The 13,779-nt window shown below is 40.0% G+C and overlaps 1 long non-coding RNA gene across 1 annotated transcript; it reads right to left on the bottom strand.

The window, feature by feature from the left end:
* Positions 1–10,958: 10,958 nt before the first annotated feature.
* On the bottom strand, positions 10,959–13,474 carry LOC307033277. The gene is made up of 3 exons (XR_013806446.1): positions 12,239–13,474; positions 11,951–12,034; positions 10,959–11,592 (listed from the first exon to the last, which is right to left on the bottom strand). It is a non-coding gene; the product is annotated as an uncharacterized lncRNA (long non-coding RNA).
* Positions 13,475–13,779: the final 305 nt, after the last annotated feature.

Genomic DNA, 13,779 nt, shown 5'->3' with positions numbered 1-13,779 from the left:
AATTTAGACCGACGACAATCATATTAGATTGAATATTAACCCTAGAACTGCAGACAATATACCTAGGACTCAATAAAAAAGTCTGTTCAAAAAGGCAGAATTCCAGGTAAGAAAATCATATATGCCATTTGCAATTACACATATTTAATTAAAATGCCTGTTAACACTAGAACCGCCAACAGTTCAGCACCTACGTAGATATCATTTTCAAATAATTTAATTTGTTCCTCTAAATAATTTCCTTATAATCTAAGTAGGACAATTTAAAACTCACTTAATTGGGTTAATTTAGAAATTGCTTCAGTTTATCATCATAACAGATAAAAAAGTTCAGATTAATTTTTACAATAAATCAAGGAATTATGCACTTCTACAAAAAAAAAAAAAAAAATATTATAAAATATTATTTTTTAATAAATAATTAAAACATTTCAACAAACTACTAAAAGTAGATGAACTACATTATTCAACAGTTTACAGTAACTTCTGATAATAACACAGGGGAAATACACGAGGCATCTCTTTTCCTCTCTCTCTCTCTCCTGACAGCCCGTCGGTATCAGGGTTAGTAAAAATGAATCCCTTGGCGGTTCTAGTGTTCATTTACCGTTTTGTCTTCTCTTTGCAATGCTTAATCGATTTGAAACCAAGTCTCAAGGCTAACGTAGCTTAAACTTAACGTTAGCTTCTGTAAACTGTGTTCGTTATTCTCCCGTCCAGGAGAGAAGCTTTAAAAGGAGACTAAATGGAGTCTCTGTGAAAGTTCAATTGGGTACTTTAATTAAAAAAGGCGCGGGTTGGTCGCAAGCATGATATTGTTCAGTCAGACAAACAGCTGTGATCCGCTCCTCGATAGGGAAGAGAAGAGCCCCGATCCCTCGTCCGGTGCTGTTATATATATCCTCTGGTGACTCCTCCCCGCCAGCCGGCTCGCCTCGTCTCCAATGTCCGTTGTTGCATTTAAACAGACGATTGGTTCTTTTCACATTCAATATATGCTTAACACGCCTTTTCTCCTCATATTCTCTTTCATCACTTTTCATGTAACACATTCTAAACGCTGTAATCAATACTCTAAAAAATACTTCTCGGCTGGTTTGGTTTCCGGTCATTCCAGATGTTGTCACATGCTACTCTCGTCTGTAAACAATAATGTATTCAAATAAACTGTACCTTCATTTAATATTCAGCATGGTAGTATCTCGACATCTGTAGTTGTAGTGTTAAATCAGTAGGCTTCAGTTTGCACCACTCCATATCATTTCGCTACTAAATTCACCTCTTTCGGAAATTGTAAATTTACCACATGCTAACTGCCAACCGGAGATGAAAGAGTTTCAGAATAAAGCTTAACAGCTGGTTGTGCACAAGAATTTCTGGTTTTTCAGTGTAAAACTGCATTAAAACTGACGGCATGTTTAAACTACATTTCCCCATTAAAACATAGATTTAAATTTCTAACAGTCCCTCCTTACACACCTAAAAGGTGTGTATGAAATCAATAAGTTCTTCATCAAAACTTTGCATATTACATATCTCATATTAACAAACCTACAATCAAAATGGAATGGTTCAATTGGCTTAACTTTACAAAAATACAAAATAAATTCTTGTCTGTGTTCAAACCTAAAAGTTTTCCCTTGTGTATAACTTCTAGTGTTTACATTCAATATCATTCTTCAAAATAGATGATGTGTCATGATGAGGTTCACGTAAAGCACGGTTAATGTATATACTGAGGTGTCTCAAATATACGTCAATCAAGTGGCACCTGCTAACGGGGTGGTGGATGATAGGTTTACATCTAAAAACGTAATTTTCAAACATTATTATTTTAATTTAATTTTTCTTTCTTTTGTTACTTTTTTTTTTTAACGGTTCGCGATCTACCCGCACGATCGACTGGTTGGCGACCACTGTATTAGACTATTAAAAAAATAAATCATGCTTCAAATAAGTGGGGGTACGGCGTACCCCCAACGCCCACTACACCACTGACTGCAACTACAAAAAGCTAAGGTTTGTTTTCTCATCAGGAAATGCAGACCGGCTCAAACAAAAGATTTTTAAATCATCATCCTCACGATCATTTAATGTATCATATGTTCGCCGAATTGACATGAAAGCACTAATAAATGTAGTTTCATCCACTTGAGTTTACAACTACAAAAATAATCGATTTGTTTTTATATCACATCCGACGGGAGGAAATTCAGCAGCTCTCACTACCGATTTGTAATCCTAATTTAATCATCATCTTCACCACGATCATTTATGTTTACGTTCGCCGAATTGACATGAAAGCACTGACAAATATGAATATACTGTAGTTAATCATCATTAAAACATTATTAACGTGCCTCAACTCAGTAATTCACAATTTCTACGCATGACAACACACTTTGTCCGTGTTTGGCTCTCTCTCCGCACAGTGAAGCGTTCCCGCATTGACGTCACTTCCGGCTTCCCCCAAAACCTCAAAATGAGTCGAAGGAACAAAATATACAATTATTTGTAAAGTTACCTCCATAGTCAGGTGTCTTGTCTTGCTGTTGTAACTTGATGCTCTTGTACAGTGAGAGGGCACTGTCATTTCAACAGGCTGCTGGAGGCAACACCAACCATCAAATGAAATGTTGCCTAAGAACAAAACTGAAAAGGGAAGGGAACAGATAAGCATGATTAGCTAACATGATGCAAGCACATCTAGTCAGCCCTATATCATTAGTCACTGTTACTATAGAAGACATTGCAATTAATATAAAGTAAAAAAGGATGAATATATATATATATACTGTATATACAGTTGCAAGAAAAAATATGTGAACCCTTTGGAACTACCTGGATTTCTGCATAAATTGGTCATAAAATGTGTTCTGATCTTCATCTAAGTCACAACAATAGACAAACACAGTCTGCTTAAGCTAAAACCACACAAACAATTATATGTTTTTAGGTTTTTCTTGAACACACCATGTAAACATTCACAGTGCAGGGTGGAAAAAGTATGTGAACCCTGGATTTAATAACTGGTTGACCCTCCTTTGGCAGCAATAACCTCAACTAAACATTTCCTATAGTTGCATATCAGACCTGCACAACGGTCAGGAGGAATTTTGGACCATTCCTCTTTACAAAACTGTTTCAGTTCAGCAATATTCTTGGGATGTCTGGTGTTAATCGCTCTCTTGAGGTCATGCCACAGCATCTCAATTGGGTTGAGGTCAGGACTCTGACTTGGCCACTCCAGAAGGCATATTTTCTTCTGTTGAAGCCATTCTGTTGTTGATTTACTTCTGTGCTTTGGGTCGTTGTCCTGTTGCATCACCCATCTTCTGTTGAGCTTCAAATGGTGGACAGATAGCCTTAAGTTCTCCAGCAAAATGTCTTGATAAACTTGAGAATTCATTTTTCCGTCGATGATGGCAATCTGTCCAGGCCCTGAGGCAGCAAAGCAGCCCCAAACCATGATGCTCCCTCCACCATACTTCACAGTTGGGATGAGGTTTTGATGTTGGTGTGCTGTGCCTTTTTTTCTACACACATAGCGTTGGGTGTTCCTTCCAAACAACTCAACTTTTGTTTCATCTGTCCACAGAATATTTTGCCAGTAGTGCTGTGGAACATCCAGGTGCTCTTTTGCAAACTTCAAACGTGCAGATCAAAACACATTTTATGACCAACTTATGCAGAAATCCAGGTAATTCCAAAGGGTTCACATACTTTTTCTTGCAACTGTATATATATATATATATATATATATAAAAAGGATGAATATATATGAGACACAAAAATAGTATTGTTATCAGTGGCGGCTAGCCAATAAAGGGCGCCAACCTTTTCCTCCCTAGTGGAAAGTGTTTTGTTTTTCAAATACTTTTTTCATATTTTTAAAATGAAATGTCACTAATCATCAGAACTTTAATGTACAATTATGTATTTTCAACCGTAGGAATGCTTTCTCTGAGTATGGCGTTATTTTTATCTCTTGTCTTGGGTGGCAGATTACGTCACGTCCGCCGCCTAAAACCCAGGAGCTAACGCTACATAAGCAAAACAAACGCAATTTGTTTGTGTGCAAAAGGTGCAGTGGGCTTCAAACACGTTCCCCTCAACTGTTTAAATTGTATTGTTTACTCTCAGTACAGCGCCACTTTCCGAACAGGAAATGCAATGACACTTATTATATATATAAAAATAAATAACGATTTGAACAGTGAATCCATCGAGGCAAACACACAGACACACTCACCTTTTAAATCGCGCTGTTCATATTTCATTGCAAATATAATATTCCTTGACCACATTGTCCTTCTCTAGGCTGCAGTGAAACTGACCGCATCACGTAGCATCCAACATACTGTTGAGTATTTCTTTTGTTGAGCTGGAGCCATGAACACCCCCCTCTCCCGAAATAAAAAACTATTCAAATTTTAAAAAGTTCGCTAGTGCCATAGTTTCCATTATAAACGGCGAATGTTGTCGTAGTTGACAACTTTGAAGCTTCAAATAAGCCTTTTAAAAATATATATTATATCTGATGTGTGCAACTTGCATGAAACCGGGCTAAATTTGCTAGCACGATAACAAGCTAATTAGCCAGCTACTATGTCGGCTAATGTTAGTTAACTTAGCCTTACATTTTTAAAAACCAAATAATGACTTCAGCTGACAAGCTAATAGGAATGTAACAAGTTAACCAAGCACATAAACATACTCACATGACTCCACATCGATGAGTATTCAAATGAAATGGTCGACCAAGCAGTCTTCAAGTTCCACTCAAATGTCAGCCTTCTGAGTGGACTGTCCGTGCATGCCTGCGGGGGCAATGTGCGCGGGAAATACTCTCCTCTGACGTCACCCACAGTTAACTCGCATTTCCCATTTACATTTTAATAGCTTTAACAGGTTGTACAGTCAATACAATAATTTAGGTAATATTTACTTGGTGCTATTGTTAAAATTCACTTATCAAAATGAAGATTCAAAATTACATAGAAACACAAGTAACACATTAAATAAAAGGAGACATTTTGAGTAAAATTACTGAAATAGTAATGTATTGTAGAATTTAAACATATAATCGAAGTAATATTTACAAAGCCAAAAAGTAATTTTTTTCAGTGCCAAATGGCCCAAAAATGATTATTTTTGTAATTTATTAACAAAAAATGCCAAAGCCTAGCCGGAAAAAAAAAGAAAAAATACAGGCTTCTTACCTAACTCCTACCAGAAAAACAGGAGAAAAAGGGGTTCAAACAAAAAGGGTTTCTCACTCCTAAACAAAACAAAGTGTGTCCTCAAGACAGGTTACATTAGCTTAGCTTTACAATAATACAAAAATGTACAACACAGAACAACAGATCAGATCTTCTACCACAGACACAGAGTTGGGAGTAGGAGAGGTCGATGAGAGGGCAGATGGACTGAAATACTGAAATACTCCTGTATCTTCAGGTGGACCAATCAGCAATGGTCCATGGCAACAGCTCACTCAAATAGTTTGTTTTTCATCGCTTGTGCTTTCTAGAAGAGCATGTTGCCGTCTAACTCCATTAACATTTTCTGGAGCACTTCGAACGTGCAATTTAGTTTAGGGGGGTAGTTCAGGTTCATGGCATACATGAGTCCAAACAGCATGGTAGCAGCTAATGCAATGCTGTCCACATCGGTTATTACCTGTTGTCCTTCCAGGACAATCCCTATATCCTCTGCTCTGATGGTGAAATTGGGTTTGACAACAAAGTCCCACTGTAATCCCCTCAATGGACCGCAGAAGGACTTATTCATCTTCAGCCTGCAGAGTGCACAGTCACAAAAGGAACAGAGTGTGATCTAACAAATCAATACATACAGTATATATACCCATTACTAAATCCCTGTGTTTAACAAGTACATTTGGTCAGATTTCTGTACTTTTAAGCCTCCTTGTTATCTGATATACTCCTGTCTGACCTGATAAAAAAATGTTCACTTCCTGTATCCGTTTTAAATTAAAAGCCCCCTAGCTTTTCAGTGTAGTCTGGCTATTAAACAAAAAACAGGGATGTTCACATACTTTTGGCTATATACTATGTGGTGTTTCAATAAATACATATTTTAAAGCCCAACAAAAAAAGCAAAAGGTAAAATATTACTTCTACTGACCACAAACTCTCCAGCAGATCTTCTGGGTCCTCATTAAGGTACACACACAGCCCCTTCAGAAGACATTCCCGCCCTAAATCGACATCATCAACCTAAGTGAAGGGGAATAACAAAATAAAGAATCTGTTTTGCTAAATGAAATGTGTACACTATTGACTCGATGTATAATTTCCTGAAAATGAATTCTTACTTGAGTCATGTTGGACATGATACCGTTCAGACGCTGTCCTATCTGTCCTCCTGTCTTCTCAAAAATCTTCTGAAGTTTGTCAGAAAACACATCCAGCTGTCAGAGAAATCTTGATTGGAGGGGCAGGGTTGTTATGCGCTTAAACTCCGTATTTATCTAAGAAAACAAAATACCACAGTCATAAAAATCCTCAAATCATTTTATTTTCTTATGATGTTATGATTGTAGTTGTGTGCTAAATGTATTTGCAAAATCAAATACCAGGCATATCTTGCCTCAAAACGATGCAGAGAAACTAGTCCATGCATTTGTTACTTCTAGGCTGGATTATTGTAACTCCTTATTATCAGGGTGTACCAAGAAGTCAGTTAAGTCACTTCAGCTGATTCAAAATGCTGCAGCTCTTGTACTAACCAGAGTTAGGAAAAGGGACCACATTACCAGGGCTGCACATAACTGGTGCGCAGGTGCTGAAGTATTATTTGAATTAGTTGAAGTATTAAAATAACGTGTTTATAGCAGAAAGTTCAAGAAGGTGTAATTTTGGTATATTCATTTTAATGTCACCTCATATATTCGTGTGTGTTAAATTTGAAGGGACAAAGTACATTTTTCCTCTTTTTAAATATAACGCAATAGTCTTTTCTTCCACTTTTATGTTTAATCAAAAGGGTGGTTTTTTGGCTATCTGTGGTTAGGCATAATACAAATGACCTTTGACATCTGCTTTGCAGTTCCCAGAATATCAAGAGAGTGTTAGGGTCTCTCGGTTAATCATCCATGGTTTTTGCAATTAACAGGGGAAGCCAAAGGGGGTTTTCCTCAAAGATAATACAGTTAAATTCTTTCTTGTAGTTAATGATCCACATCCTGCTGGCCTTGAGACTTGGGTCACCCAGCAGTAAACGAGATAAAGGTCCTTTTGAGCTTATCAATAAAATGTATTCATTCCTAGTAAGTTGACTTCAAGGTGAAAGGAAGTTCACAGAAGCCATTAAGCCACAAGAACAATTCACTTATGTTGGTTGACTGATTCGGTGACTGTCATGGGACGATGGCGTTTGGATATTTACAAATATGGCTTTCATAAAGAAAAACAGGTGACTGTTGTGTGATAAGATACATGATAGGATGTGTGTGTGTGTTGAAGATGTTTAGGGAGAATGTGTGTGCGTTCTGTTAAAGAGTTACATGAATCCAAAGCATGACAAGAGGGACAGAAACACACACACACACCCACACCCACACCCACACACACACACACACACACACACACACACACACACACACACACACACGCGCCAGAAGTGAAACCGACCAATGGAACACTGCCAACTCACTGGCTAGCTCGCTCAGAAGTGAACTCGCCAATAAACAAATAGCTAGGGAAGAGCAAGCGACAAAACTCCTCCCCACCTGTGTATAAATGTTGTGATCATTTTGAAGATCGGAGCTCTTGTTTCTGACTGGCCGTTCCTGAGACGTGTCACACACGGTCGTAGAACCTGAGCCCGGAGTACTCTGCAGAGTGCTTCGTGATTAGGTGGTGGATTGTATGTTTTTACCATTAAAACAGATTATTGTTTAACCCTTATCCTGGTACTTTGACTTTTCCTTCTTTTAAAACAAACTCATAGAGGAACGCGCAGAGCAGAGGTTCTGCCTCGGCAGTGCGCATGCGCACCTCCGCCAAAAAAAGAGCAGGGAAAAGAGAGGAGAGAGAAGCGAGGAGAGAGAGAAGAGAGGAGACAGGAGAGAGAGAGAGAGAGAGAGAGAAAGATATTTGCAAGTTGCATATGAACTCAGGGCCGGCCCGTAGCACTGGCGTTATAACTTTTCGCCTAGGGCGCCAGATCTGGGGAGGCGCTGCCTGGCAGTTCTGGGAGGGCAAACACATTTTTTACCGTTAGTGCTCATCCTAATTTTCGGCCTTGATGTAACAATATTCATAATTAAGTAAGTGTAACACCCTTTTCACCCCGGTTACACGTTTCATTTGCCCTGTACGATGGGCGCTGTAACTGATGAAAATGGGGGATGTTGGCTTATCTGGCGCCCGCAGCTCACAGCCAAAGTGCGAGTGAGCGAGGGAGAGAGTGAGGGTGCACCCAGGGGCGCCGCCAGGGATTTTGGGCCCCATGAAAATATATCAAATTGGGCCCCCCCCACCACCAGGCCCAGGCCACGCCAACCAAGCACAATTGCTAACCACACCTCCAGAACCCAACCCACTCATTCATGCTTTAAATAACTCCACCTGTACAGGCTTGCATCTATCTTGTAGTCCAATACTAACCGCACAATATTTACTGACAGTGAGCTGTGAAAATATAACACTGCAGACGTGCAACATTCTGCTGCAGTAGAATTCACTATTTGATATAACACTAACATTCCTGACAATAGACCTCAATAGTCATCTTTTATGGTGTAAATGCCTTTTTAATAATAACACTTATGAATGGAACATTCTCAACATGAATGCATAAATCCATATAAATATAACATGTCCTCTTAAATTAAAATAAAGTGAACATTACCACCAACAAAATCATTTATAAAATGCTATAACACAAAAAATAACATAAGCAGCAGATTTAAAAATTAAATATACATACCAACTACAAAATAAGCAGGTATTAAAGTGGAACACAACGGAAATGGAAATGAAAAGGCCTTATGGTGGTGCCAAATCAGAGCCTATTACCTGTTCTCAGTCTTTTTCTCAACATGCATCTGAGTCCTTGCTCAGCCTTACTCACCAAGAGCCCAGCGCCTAGCTTTCTTACAGGCAAAGTCACTGATTAAGTCCTTGAAGTCCAGCTTTCTAGCTAACCGGCTTTCAATGGACAGCATGGCAAGACTGCAAAGCCTGTCCTGAGACATAGTGGACCTCAATTAGTTTTTAATCAATTTTAGCTTACTAAAAGCTCTCTCACCTCCTGCAACAGTCACAGGCAGTGTGCAAAATATACGTAAAACAATGCACACTTCTCCAAAAATGCTTTGCAGCTGCATCTTGTGAATTGCATTCAGGAGACCAAGAGGGGACAAGTTAGTGTGGAAAGTGGCAGCATACACAGTGTTCAGGTGTCTTACTTCATTTTCAAACTCAGGTGTAAGATCTCTTGAATACTTCCTGATCAGTGGTTGGCAAACAGAAGGGACTTTATCCTCAGCAATCTGCCCAACTTTCAGAACAGCAGAAAATTCTTCCACAATACATTGAGTGGTGCGGAGCCTAGTGTCTAAGTCGCATATGATCTTGTCCATTGAAGTAAAAAACACTGTGTTGCGGAACACCGTTGCTGCATTGTCCTGATCTGTCTTCTCTTGAAAGGTCTCATCATGGAATCTCTTCCTTTTCCTCTTGCGACAGTGTTCCATGCTAAATTCAGGTGCAACATCCATTTGAGCAGCAATCAGTGTTGCCTCAGACAGGAGTGACTCACATGCATCTCTAAGAGCCTGTATCTCTTCCTTTAAGTCTCTGATATTGGCTGTCTCTATATCGAGTGAGGTCTTCCCAGACTGGAGAATTGTATTCCTGTCCTCAATGCATTGCAGTACTTTTAGCCAGACAGTGAGGAGGACATTAACATTGAATGACATGAAGTAGGTCTTCAGCCCACTAGCATCTGATCTGGCCTCACTGGTGAGACTGCATGTCATGAGTATGCTATCAAGGGCCTCAATGACATCAGGTAGGTGTCTTGCTACAGGTTTAACAGCATGGATACTTGAACTCCAGCGGGTATCGGAGAGGCGATGCAAAGAGCAACCTGTTTTCTCTTTGGAGATGGCCCATCGCGCTGGACTGGCACTAACAAGTGTGTAAAGGCGATTGATGCAGCCAAAAAATGTTGCCACTTCTGTGCTTGATTCTGCAGCATGCACACCTACAAGATTTAGGGTGTGGGAGGCACAAGGTGAAAATGTAGCCAGATTATTTTTTTTCAGTATTTGGGTTTGGACTCCCTTGACTTTTCCTGACATGTTTGCCCCATTGTCATATCCCTGCCCTCTGCAATCTTCAATGTCTATCCCTTTGTCTTGAAGCACATTTTCAATCATCTCGGCTATCTCACTCCCTGTCTTTTTGTGGAAGTCCTTGAATTCAAGGAACCGTTCAGTGATCTCCCAGTCATCAGTTTCTTTTTTACAATAATTCACATATCTTATGAGCACAACATTCTGCTCAGTATGTGAAATGTCTGGTGTAGCATCACAGATGACTGAATAATAAATAGAATCCTCCCTTTCCTTTAGAATTGTTTTCAAAATTATTCTGCCACATAACTCAATGAATTCATTTTGAATGTCAGAGCTCAAATAATGTGTCAGCCTGGTTCCTTTCTTTTTGTCCTTAACTTTTTGTAAGTGTTCATTCAACAGTGGGTCGTAATGAGCTAATAACTCTAGTGTACCTAGGAAATTGTCATTGTGAATGTCATTCAGATCTTTGGTTTTAACCCCTGAAAGGTAAATTCCTTGATGCCAAGTGCAGTGTTACATCCAGGATTCTCTTCAAGAGAGCTCTATTTTTCTCAGTTTCTATTCGTATCTGCTTCTGCAACTGACAGTCAATGCCGCTTCCATTACAGATTGATGCAAATTCTTCCACTTTAAGTAGCAGTCTCTGTGTGCCTTATTCTTCTCATGGGCCGGGAACTTATCATACATACGACGCCACTTCACATCAGACCTTTTATATCCATGTTGACTGTTCAGTACACTAAGGGAAGGTCTTTTTTGTTCATGGGAGAAAAGCACACATGGGATGCAATATAGTGCATTAGTGCTTTTGCTGTGAATCACCCAGTCTCTCTTCACCTTTTCTCTTCCATTGGCTGCCTTAATATACTGCAAGTATTCTGGGAATGCCTTTCCTTCAGAATCCTGTAGCATGTGTTGGTCTTCATCTCTTGTTGTGGCCAATTTCCTAACTATAGACTCCCTGTCCATATTAGTCATATTTGCTGGCCACCAAGCTGGGTAATTTGACAGAAGATTTTCTTCCACAGAATCTGTGTTGCATAACTTGTCATTTACAGCTTCCTCACTTTGTCTGTCCTTTTCCTCACTTTGTCTGTCTCTTTCCTCACTTTGTCTGTCCCTTTCTGTGCACCTTCTCTTGTCTTTACTGGAGCCTTCATCCTCATCATCTACACTGGTACTGCCACTGGCACTGTCCTTCACCTCTTCCTCCACTTCCACACACCTTCCTGACAAAACTGAAGAGGGCCCTGGCTCTCTAGAGTGTACATGACACATATGATAATATATTCTTTAATATAATAATATTAGTATTAATATCTTAACCAAAATGTCGGTGATTAACATTTGATTTACCTAATACAGACTGATCACTAAACGCTTCAAACATCCTAAATAGACTAAAGCAGTTTTTTGTTTTATATAGATCATTGGCTATCTGGGAAAATACTGTGTTTGAAATGTATAATTTAAATTAGATGTTAGCTTTTTGTTTTGATATATATATATATATATATATATATATATATATATATATATATATATATATGTGTTGTATTCCAGTCTCCCTTCAGATATGTTAAGTGGCATGTCATTCAACACAATGCTGCTCACCTCCTTCAGTTGGGAGAAAAGCTGGTTCAGGTTCAGCCTTATGGGGGGACAGGGCTGCTGAGCCTGAAGATGGATCTGTTGGTCCTGGCACCAGGGGCAGGGACAACTGATTTAATATGAATAGCTGATAAACATGTGCCTGCATTTAATGTCAGCTAAAAGAGCAGTGAAATGAAAAACCTCTGAATTTTCTGTGAAGATATTAACAGTAGCCTACTTAATGTCAGCTTAGTAAAAAAAACATTACAATTTACAATGGACTACGCTTAGCTAATGGACCACACCCACCTTTTCTTGTGAAAAACTGGGTTACATACTGTCGCCCTTTAGTCCCTCTCTCCTGTCTTTCTCTCCTTTCTGTTCTTTTCTTAGAGCCTGACTTTGTGAGTCGTTGAGACATGTTACAACCATAGGTTACAACCATAGACTACAACACACGTACACTATGTAGGCTAATGAAGCTCAGCGCAAGTTCAGGCAGGAAGACCTATCACTTCGTATTGCACGTCATGGCAATACTCGCTCCCTTCACTAAATGATGGGGAGCGCCACTCCTCAAGCTAACTTATCACTTCCCTCCATTCACAAGCCTAATCATCGCACCTGTTAATCCCTCTATATATGCTCTCCCCTTTTCCATCTGCTGTCTTCCAGGTGTCAACGCGCAAGCAGCAGCAGGGCTTCGTCCCAGCTCCAGATATATATTCATCAGCTCCGCAGTCTTGCGGATTAAGCTACAGGCGGCGTTCCCCAGTTGGCTAGCGGTTCTAGCCGGCCACCCCGCAAACCCGGACGCGGAAGGAAAAGACAAGGACATCGGGCTCCACAGAAGTTCCTCCGGCTTAATGGAAAGGGGCAACTTCAGGCAAACAATTGACGCACGCCTTCAGTCGAGAGAGAGAGCATCACTGGCATCAGGGCCGCTCTAATGCGGCACTTCCGGCTTCACGCGGAACGGGCCCTCATCGCTCGCGAAGCTTCACCCATTTCTGGCTCAAACTACAACCCCTCTTGCAGGCAGGCAGGGCTTAAGCTACATCCCATCGAAGCTACTTCTCCTCCCGGCTCAGTAGCCAGTACTGGAAACTAAGTGCGTCATAGACGGCTAGCAGGTTCAGTGCACAGCAGGCTTGCCTCCTTTCCCTGCGCCTCACCGCTAAAACAGGCAAGAAAAGAGAAGAGGAAAAAGAGAGGAAGAAAAGAGAGAAGAAGAAGAGTAAAGAAGAAGAACAAGGAAGAGAAAAGCAAAAGAAGAGAAGAACGAAGAAAAAAGGAGAGAGAAAAAGAAAAGAACGGAAGAAAGAGAAAAGAAAGAAAAGAGAGGAGGAAAGAGAAGAAGAATAAGGAGAGAGAAAAAGAGAGAAGTTCGTTTATGCATTGTTGCCTTTAGTTCAGGGTTAAGGTGAGTTTCAGGCAGCTTCGGGTGTAACGCGTTACAGCATGGAGTTATGCAGTTCGGGTAACTTCTACCCGTCACAATGCTCAGTAAGTACCGCAGTTTCAAGCTTCATCACATCCGTGTTTTTTTTGGGGGGGTTTCTTTCAGGGAGAAAGAGAAGTTCATGTAAGATGATAGAAGCCAGTCTAATCACCCAACCAGCACATCAGCATCTAATCTCACCGTGGCGTAATTAAACTGCTAATTAAGCTAGTCCTATATCAGGGCTCGACAGTAACGGTTGCCAGGTTGCCATTGGCAACCATTCAGAAAAATGTCACCCACTTCTTGGACTTTGGTTGCCATCAGTGGCAACCAGTTTTTAACATAAGAAATAAGGACAGCAAAACGTGCACCCCAAAATAGATAAATGTTCATATTTGTTTTAAGA

The sequence above is a fragment of the Notothenia rossii genome (assembly GCF_949606895.1).
Source record: "Notothenia rossii genome assembly, chromosome: 3".
NCBI lineage: Eukaryota > Metazoa > Chordata > Actinopteri > Perciformes > Nototheniidae > Notothenia > Notothenia rossii.
This window is presented reverse-complemented; position numbering and strand designations above follow the sequence as displayed.